This window comes from Canis lupus, chromosome 1 (assembly GCF_011100685.1).
Source record: "Canis lupus familiaris isolate Mischka breed German Shepherd chromosome 1, alternate assembly UU_Cfam_GSD_1.0, whole genome shotgun sequence".
In the NCBI taxonomy this organism is placed as follows: domain Eukaryota; kingdom Metazoa; phylum Chordata; class Mammalia; order Carnivora; family Canidae; genus Canis; species Canis lupus.
Genome location: NC_049222.1, coordinates 43,530,313 through 43,539,522, shown reverse-complemented (window position 1 = coordinate 43,539,522; position 9,210 = coordinate 43,530,313).

The following is a 9,210-nucleotide window of genomic DNA, read 5'->3' as shown; positions in this document are numbered from 1 at the left end:
GTATAATTTGGCATTTTAATGTATATACATGGGTGAAGCCATCACTACAATTAAGGTAATGAATATTGTAAGTATCCCAAAATTTCCTGTCCATTTGTAATCCCTATCAGTCCCCAGGTGATCTCATTGATCTGTCACTGTTGATTAGCTTGCCTTTTCTAGAATTTATAGGAATTTATATAAATGGATTAGTGATGTTAAGAGTACATAAAGCATGTACTCTGACTAATCTCACCATTTTGAGATATGTCCATTTTGTGTGTACGAGTATCTCCTTTTTTTAGCAGTATCTTGGATATACCTTTGTTCATACATTGACCTAACATTTGCCTCACACCCCCACCCTGTTTTTTGCTATAACAAATGAAGATGCTGTAAATCGTATACAAGTCTTTATAAGTAAGATAAGTGGTATGCTTTCATTTCTCTTGAGTAAAAAGTAGTAGAATGCTTGGGTTATATAGGTAAGTGTGTGTTTAAGAAAGTACCAAAATGCTTTCCAAAGTTGCTATACATTTTACATTCACCAGCAGTGATAGTTGTATTTACTTCATGTTCTCAACAACACTTTAGTCAGTCTAAGTAACTTGAGTCATTCTAATAGTTGTGTAGTAGTATATCACTATTAATTTACATCTCCCTAATAACTAATTATGTTTAACATCTTTTCATGTTATTTGCTTTCCATAAATTATCTTTGGTGAAGTATATAGTCAAAGGATTTGAGTTATTTTGTTGTCGTTTTATTATGGTTATTTGAAAGTCTATATTCTGGGTAGCAGTGTTGTATCAGGGTGTGACTTTCTTAACTGTGTCTTGGAGTTTTTATTTTTGATGGAGTCCAAATTATCCAATTATGTGTCTTTTATGTATCATGTTTTTGGTGTTATATCTAAAATGTACCTAACCTAAAAGCATATAGATCTTTTTCCTATACTTCTAGAAGTTTTATAGTTTTCAATTTCACATTTAGGTCTATGATGTAGTTAAGTTTTGAATATAGGTATGGGCCAAAATAAGTATCCCCCTGTTCCAGCACCATTTGTTGACAGGACTACCCTATCTCTATTGAAATGCCTTTGCATTTTGGTAAAAATCATTTTTGAACAATTTCAGGACTCTGTTTAATTGATCTATTTGTCTCTGGAGCTTCAAATCCACACTAACTTGATAACTAGCTTTAAAATAAGTCTTGAAATCATGAGTGACATTATGCTTTTTCTTTTCTTTCAGAAAAGTTTATTTTTTAAGATATCTATCCTAGGTCCTTTGTATGTCTACATATATTTTATAACCTTGCCAGTTTCTACAAAAACATGATAGAATTTTGATTGGGATTGTAATGAATCTCTTAATCTTATTAGAGAGTTGACATCTTGAGTTTTTCAACCCTTGAACATAGCTCTATTATTAATGTCTTTAAAATTTTCTCTTAATGTTTTATCTTTATTTATTTATTTATTTATTTTTAAAGATTTTATTTATTTATTCATGAGAGACACAGAGAGAGAGAGGCAGAGGGAGAAGCAGGCTCCATGCAAGGAACCTTAATGTGGGACTCAATCCCGGGACTCCAGGATCACGCCCTGGGCTGAAGGCTTGCGCTAAACTGCTGAGCCACCCCGGCTGCCCAACAATGTTTTATCTTTTAATTGTACATGTCTTACACATCTTCTGTCAGATATATACCTATAAAGTCATTTATATTTTAAGTGGCATTTTTAATTTCAATTGTTAACTGTTACTATATTGAAATGTAGTTGGTCAATCTTGTGTCCTACAACCTTCTAAACTCAGTTATAATTGAGAGTCCCATCTGATTTTCAATGTAGATGATTTTGTCTTCTGGATATACAGTTTTATTTCTTCCATTGCAGTCTATGTGTCTTTTCTTTCTTTTTCTTGCCATATGCTGGCTAAGACCTCCAGTAAAATGTTCAATAGAAATAAAAAAAGAAGGGGCGCTTGGGTGACTCAGTGGTTGAATGTCTGCCTTCAGCTCAGGGCGTGATCCCGGGGTCCTGGTATGGAGTCCGCATTGGGGCTCCACAGGGAGCCTGCCTCTCCCTCTGCCTGTGTCTTTGCCTCTCTCTGCCTCTCATGAATGAATAAAGAAAATCTTAAAAAGTAAAAATAAAAAAAGAGACATCCTCATCTTGTTCAGATGTTAGGGGGAAAGCATTCAGAGTGATGTTAGTTGTTGGGTTTTTTATAGATCCTCCTTATCAAATTGAGGAAGCTTCTTTCTATTCCTAGTTTGTTGAAAGTTTTTATGAAGACTGGATGTTGGGTTTGTCAAATGTTTTTCCTCCATTGATTGATATATTCATATAGTTATTCTCTTTGAATTTTTTAATATGAATTATTGATTTCATGTGTTAAAGCAACTCTGCATTCCTGCGATTAACTCCACTTGTTCATGATGTGTTATCCTTTTTGGGTATTTTGCTACATAATAAGAATTTTTGCATTATATTCATGAGGGATATTGAGCTGTAGTTTTTTTTTTTTTACAATGTCTTTGGGACATATTCTCTGCTTTTCAATTTTCTGAACATTTGTGTAGAATTGATAATTTTTCTTTTACTCTTTGTTAGAATTCTCCAAGGAAGCTGTCTGAATCTGGAAGTAGTTTTGTTTTTGTTTTTGTTTTTGTTTTTGTTTTTGTTTTTGTTTTTGTAGAAAGGCTTAAATACTTTTTTCAGTAAGTTATTCAATATATCCATTTCTTCCTGGATGAGCTTTAGTAATGTATGCCTTTCCTATTAATTTCAGTTACTGAATTTATTGGAATAAATTGGTCACAATATTACCATATTATCCTTTTACTATTTGTAAAATTGGTAGTGATATATACATTTATCTCATTGCTGACAGTTGCTTGTGTCTTGTTCCTTCTACTGATAAGTCTGGTAAGAGGTTTATCACGTAGATTGATCTTTCCAAATAATTAGTTATTTCATAAGTTTTCTTTCTCTTTTCCATATTTTTGTTGTTATTGTTCATTTGTTTTTGTTTACTTTCTTCTGTTTGGTCTTCTTTTGCTAGGTTCTTAAGGTGCCAGCTGAGGTCATTGATACGATCTTTTCTTTTATAGGTGGTTAGTGCTATAAATTTCCCTCCAAGTTTTGTCTGAGCAGCATATCACAAATTCTGGTATTTTAATTTTGTTTATTTACAAACGCTTTATAATTTTCTTTCTGGTATGTATTTTGATCCACAGATTATTTAAAGTATGCTATTTGGTTTCTCAGTATTTCAGAATTTTCCAGATATCTTTCTTTTATTGATTTCTGATTCATTGTTGTCCAAGAAGGTATGTCATGTGACTTGAATCTTTATTGACAAATATTTTATGGCCTAGAATATGATCTTTCTAGGTAAATGTATCATGTCTACTTGAAAGAATGATAAATTTTGCTGTTCTTATAAATGTTAATTGATTAGGTCAACTTGGCTAATAGTATTTCATATTTTATATATTCTTTCTGATTTCTATCTACTTGTACTATTATTAAGAGATGAGTATTGAAATCTCCAACCTTAATTATGGATTCGTCTATTTTTGAAAATTATCAGTTTTTGCTTTATGTATTTTGCAGCTTTGTTATCAGCTACATAAACATATAAGATTGTTATGCCTTTTTGGTAAAATGCTCCCTTTGTCATTTTAAAATGACTTTTTAAATTCTTGGTAATATCTTTGCTATGGAATCTACATTGACTAATATTAAAATAGGCACTCCAGCTTTTTGTTGTTGTTTTTTTTTTTTTTTTTTAATTTTTTTTATTTATTTATGATAGGCACACAGTGAGAGAGAGAGGCAGAGACACAGGCAGAGGGAGAAGCAGGCTCCATGCACCGGGAGCCCGATGTGGGATTCGATCCCGGGTCTCCAGGATCGCGCCCTGGGCCAAAGGCAGGCGCCAAACCGCTGCGCCACCCAGGGATCCCCTTTGTTGTTGTTTTAATTAATGTTGGCATAGTATGTCCCTTCCATCCACTTTTAACATATTTTTTATCTTTGTATTTAAATGTGCTTCTTCTGGGCATCATATAGTTGAGTTTTTTTTTTTTTAAACTCAATAATCTCTGCCTTTTAATTGGGATAATTAGGCTATTTTCATTTAATATGATTATTGATATGGTTAAGTTAGATTTTACCATCTTGATATTTATTTTCTATTTGTCTCATCTATTTCCATTTTTCTCTGTATCTGCTCTTTTTGGATTCAGTATTTTATGATTTCATTTTATCCCGATTTGTTATTTAATTAGCTATAACTATTTTGTTTGATAGTCCACTATAAGGCTATACCACAGTTTGTTTATTCACTACTTGATAGACATTGGGTTGTTTCTGCTTTTTGGCTATTATGAATAATGTTTTTATGAACATTTATATACAAGTTTTTGTCTGAACAGTTTTTTTTATTACCTTGGGTTTACCTAGGAATGGAATTGCTGAGTCACATGGTAATTCTATGTCTAATTTTTTTATTTTTATTTTTTTTTATTTTAATTTTTTTTAAATTTTTATTTATTTATGATAGTCACAGAGAGAGAGAGAGAGAGGCAGAGACACAGGCAGAGGGAGAAGCAGGCTCCATGCACCGGGAGCCTGACGTGGGATTCGATCCCGGGTCTCCAGGATCGTGCCCTGGGCCAAAGGCAGGCGCTAAACCACTGCGCCACCCAGGGATCCCTGTCTAATTTTTTTAAAGAGCTATTTTTCACCGCAGCTGCTTTACTGTAAATTCCCACCAGCAATACATGATTGCAGTATATAATTCCTTTAAAATCTGGATTATTTCTATTTATTTTTCTTGTCTAAATGCCATGGGTAGAATCTCCAGTACATAATCTGGGTGATTTCTATTTATTTTTCTTGTCTAATTGCCTGGCTAGAACCTCTAGTACAGTGTTATATAAAAATAACAAGAGTGGGCCTCTTTGATTTTTTCCTAAACTTAAGATATTCCTTTGCCTGTGCCACCATTCTGTATTGGATATTTGGGAGACAGATAAATTGTCCCTTTAGTTCACAGATCCTTAGATTGAAAAAAACTGTACTTGAAGAATTGTATTTCAGGAATATACCTTAAGGAGCCTCATCTACAACCAAGACCAGATTAAGGTAATGAGATTCTGGATTTTCAGCTGAAGCCATAATAGACTTTTGAGAGTTTGAGGAGAGGAAAAGTTAACTCATGTGAGAAGGATATGAATTGTTGGGGACCAGAAGGCAGACAATGGTAGCCATGAAAATGCCCCCACAGTGATTTTAACTTCTTGATATTTGCACCTTTGATTTGCTGTACTGTATCAGGTTTGGTCTACGTGACTAATAGAAAACAGCAGAAGAGATGGCTTGTCACTTCTAAGACTAGCTTATAGAAGACATTGCGATTTTTACCTTCTTTTGGGGAAGGTCAATTGTGAGCAGCTTCTGCAAAGCCCCACATCATGGGACACCTAAGTCTTTGAAAAGTCCCAAGTGAAGAATTGAGGCTTCCTGCCAATTGTTAAGGCTGAGTCTTCTTGAAAGCAAATCCTGTAGTTCCAATCAAGCCTTCAGGACAACTATAGTCCCTGCCAATGTGCTGAATGCAACCTGAATCATGCAACTAAACTGCTCCCAGGTTCTTGACCCCTCCCCACCAAAACTGTGAGGCAATAAATGTTTAGTGTTTTAAGCTTGTAACTTTGGGGGTGATTTGTTACGCAGTCACAGATAACTAATGCAAAGTGGCCAAATCTTTCTAGGAGCATTGGAAAAAAGAAATAAAAAGAAGTCTTTGATTACATTCAGAGGGTACCTTAATCAGCTGACCTTGGTCAAATGTGGTCTGATCTAGATCTGATCAGTGGGAGCCACCATTTAGTGGCCAGTGCTGCTTCCCTGAGGCCTTTATTCTAATGAAGAAAGTTCAGGTTTCCCAGTGCTGTAGCAATTGTTCTTTTGTCCCTTAAGAACACTTATATTTCAATGTTTCTGTTAAAATCTCAATGTTTGTATGCATCCCGTCTTTTGCGAATATTCTCAGTGTCAGCCATAGATTTCCCTGAAGCAAATACTAGCATATTAGCACTAAATCCTAGTTTGCTTTTAGCCAAGGTTCATGTTGAAGTGATTTCACATCCAAAGCTTAGCATTTCCAAGTCTTCTAGCTGGGAAGTTTGTCATGTCCAGTTCATACATCTTGAGGACCTGCCAAAAAGACTACATATGAAATAAAACAATGATAGTTCCTTAGTACCATTAAGTAGTTTCTTAAACTCATAATCTTATCCAGATCATTTGGCATTGTTCCCTTTTCCCCAAATTCTGCTCAGCAAGGTAAACAACACAATACCACAAGATGGTGCTCTTATAACACCATACTTTTGAGTTTGCTCATTCATGAGAAGTTTAATATAAAAATGGATGAAACAATATTGCTGTTCCTCTGTGCAGTTTGTGTTGTCATATTATAAAATAAAGTCTATAACAGAGTGTTAAACTAGGGTAGGTAGATATAAACTATTCACTCTTGGGTCTCGAGTATCAAGAACAGGTCTCGCTTATCTTCAACATTCTTATCCATTACTGATATTCAAAGTCTAGGTCTGTACTGTTCAGTGCAGTAGCAGCATGTGGCTACTGAAACTTGAAATGTGGCTCATCCAAATCCAAATTGAGATTTACTCTAAATGCAAAATATGCACCAGATATACTTGATATGAGGAAAAGCAAAATCTCTAACAATTTTTATTTTGACTACTTGTTGAAATAAATAATAATATATTGGATATACTGGGTTAAATAAAATTCTATGAAAATTAATTTCTAGTGTAACATCTAGAAAATTTTAAATTATATATGTGGCTCTCATTACATTTCTATTGGACTATGTTGGTCTAAGATCATATAACAAATTAGGTATCAGATGAGTTTTTTTCTGGCTTCATAACCTAAATGGGTCACAGTATAAAACCCTAATACCCAGATCTACTATACCCAGATCTACTATGCATTCTAAAAATAAGTCAAGTTCTAGGTATGAAGATGAGAGGGCATTGCTAGAAAATGAAAGAACAGAGGTCTAAATCGACTTGGATCATTTTTTTCAGAAATCCTACTACTTAAGGTTTTGCAGTAAGTTGCTCCTCATCTGACGTTTGCCCCATCTTTACTCCTAAATTGACAGGTAACTGCTATTATTAGATCTTGGTATCCCATCACTCAGAAAATGCTAAATACATATTTGTGGAATGTATGAAGGCAGGAACTGTATGGATTCAAGAATGCTGACTTCTCTGGGAGTCAGTGGAGTGCCATTGAACTTTAACAGAACCTGCTGTGACCCTTTCCCAAAAGCGTGTTTGCTCACTTTCCTCAAGAAGAAGCTTTTCCTTTCTTTCTGAGCTTTGAGAGAACTTAGAATTGAAGGTTTGTAAAATACTATTTTGTTAATGCCCTCTTTGCTTTTGTTATTAAGGTTTATTTTTTGGTCCAATACTCTTTTACATATCAGACATAGATAGGAATGAAGAATTCAAGAGTCTAGCTGCACCTTGTCATTTAGTTTCAAAAGGATTATAGAATAGATGGTGAAAAGAAGTTACTGTCATTCAGGTAAAAGTGAAGAGGAAGGAACCATCCCTTTTCTTCTTTAAGCGCTGATGGGTAAACATTCATTGCATTTTGTTAATATAGATCTTGCATGTTGCTGATATGTAGGCGAGAACTCCACCCATAAACCGAAGAGGCCACATTGCCATATATTAGATAAACATAAACTTTTATTTGTCCAAAGCACCTGTAGGATAGCTGTGTCCCAAAATGGAAAGAACAGTAACAGACAGTTTTGGTTTGGAATCCTAAATTTCCACTTAGTATTAACGTTGGGCAAGTTTTTAATGTCTACGAGCTTTAGTTTTCATGTTTTTGGGAAGGCAATAACACTTACCTGATCTAAACATAATGATTAAAAAAAAGAAAAAAAATAAACATAATGATTACATTAAAGAATATAGGTAAAGACTTGATGTAATAACTGGCACATAATAACTGTAGCTATTGTAATTTTTTTATTTTGGCCAAAGTATTAATACAAATAGCTGGATGTTTATGATTTCTAAAAAAAAAAAAAAAAAAAGGAAGTCCTTCCTAAATAATACTATAATTTTGATAAGGTGAGAATAATCTCATGTTAAATGTTCCATAACCTATATTTTTTACTCTTAAGAATTTAGAAGCTGTTTTTTTATCATCAGTAGGTAAGCGGAGAAAGTCCTTTTATTACTAGAAAGTAATTTTGTTAAAGCATAGATTAAATAAAAGTTTGTATGACTTCAAATCTCATGGAAGTTTACCATTATTCATTTATCTGTTTATTAAAAACATTTATTGAGTACCTTCTTTGTGCAAGGCAGTATGGTGGGTAATGTCAAATGCAGTCTTTTTAACCAGGGTTCCAGGAGAGAATTGAGCTTTAATGACCTAAGACATCTATTTTATACATTAAATTAACATTTCTCCTAGGCATTTAGAACAGCACTAGTTATGAAACTTCCTTGTGGAAATTGAGAAAATAATCACTCAAGTAATTCATATTCTGTGACTCTGGTATGAAATCCAGCTGAGAAAGTCTAGAGGGTAAGGAGAAAGAAAAAAAAAAAACCTAAATTAGCCATAATTGAAACAAAATTAAACAAATACAAAGTAAGCAAAATACAGTAAGAGAATGGAAGGAAAACTACTTCTAACAAGAGGATCAGAACAAAGGAAATATTGAAAAACTCTTCGGAGATGATAAGAATCACCTTTTTTCTTGTTCCCGCCCCTTCCTCCTTTTTTTTGTTTCCAAATATGCAGTATATTTTACTATGCCCTGTGATTAATTCAGAAAAGAACTAGTCAAGGAGCTTGTGTGATTTCTGGAGCAGTGGTAAGCTCTGTAGGAGAGTTACACTAGAAAACCACTCTGTGAATTCCAAGTGGGAATGCTGATGGCCTCAGAATTCCCTTTTCTACTGTGAAGAAAAGAAATTCTCATCACTCATTTTCTTCACACAATAGGAAAAATGGTATCTATTTCATGACAGGAGTTAGGAAAAATCCACTGGAAATTGTTTTTTAAAGACTTCAGAATTATGTGGCAGAAGAGAATGAAATGATATTACAGATTGTGACAACCCAAAGAAGTACGTGTATTGTTGACCTA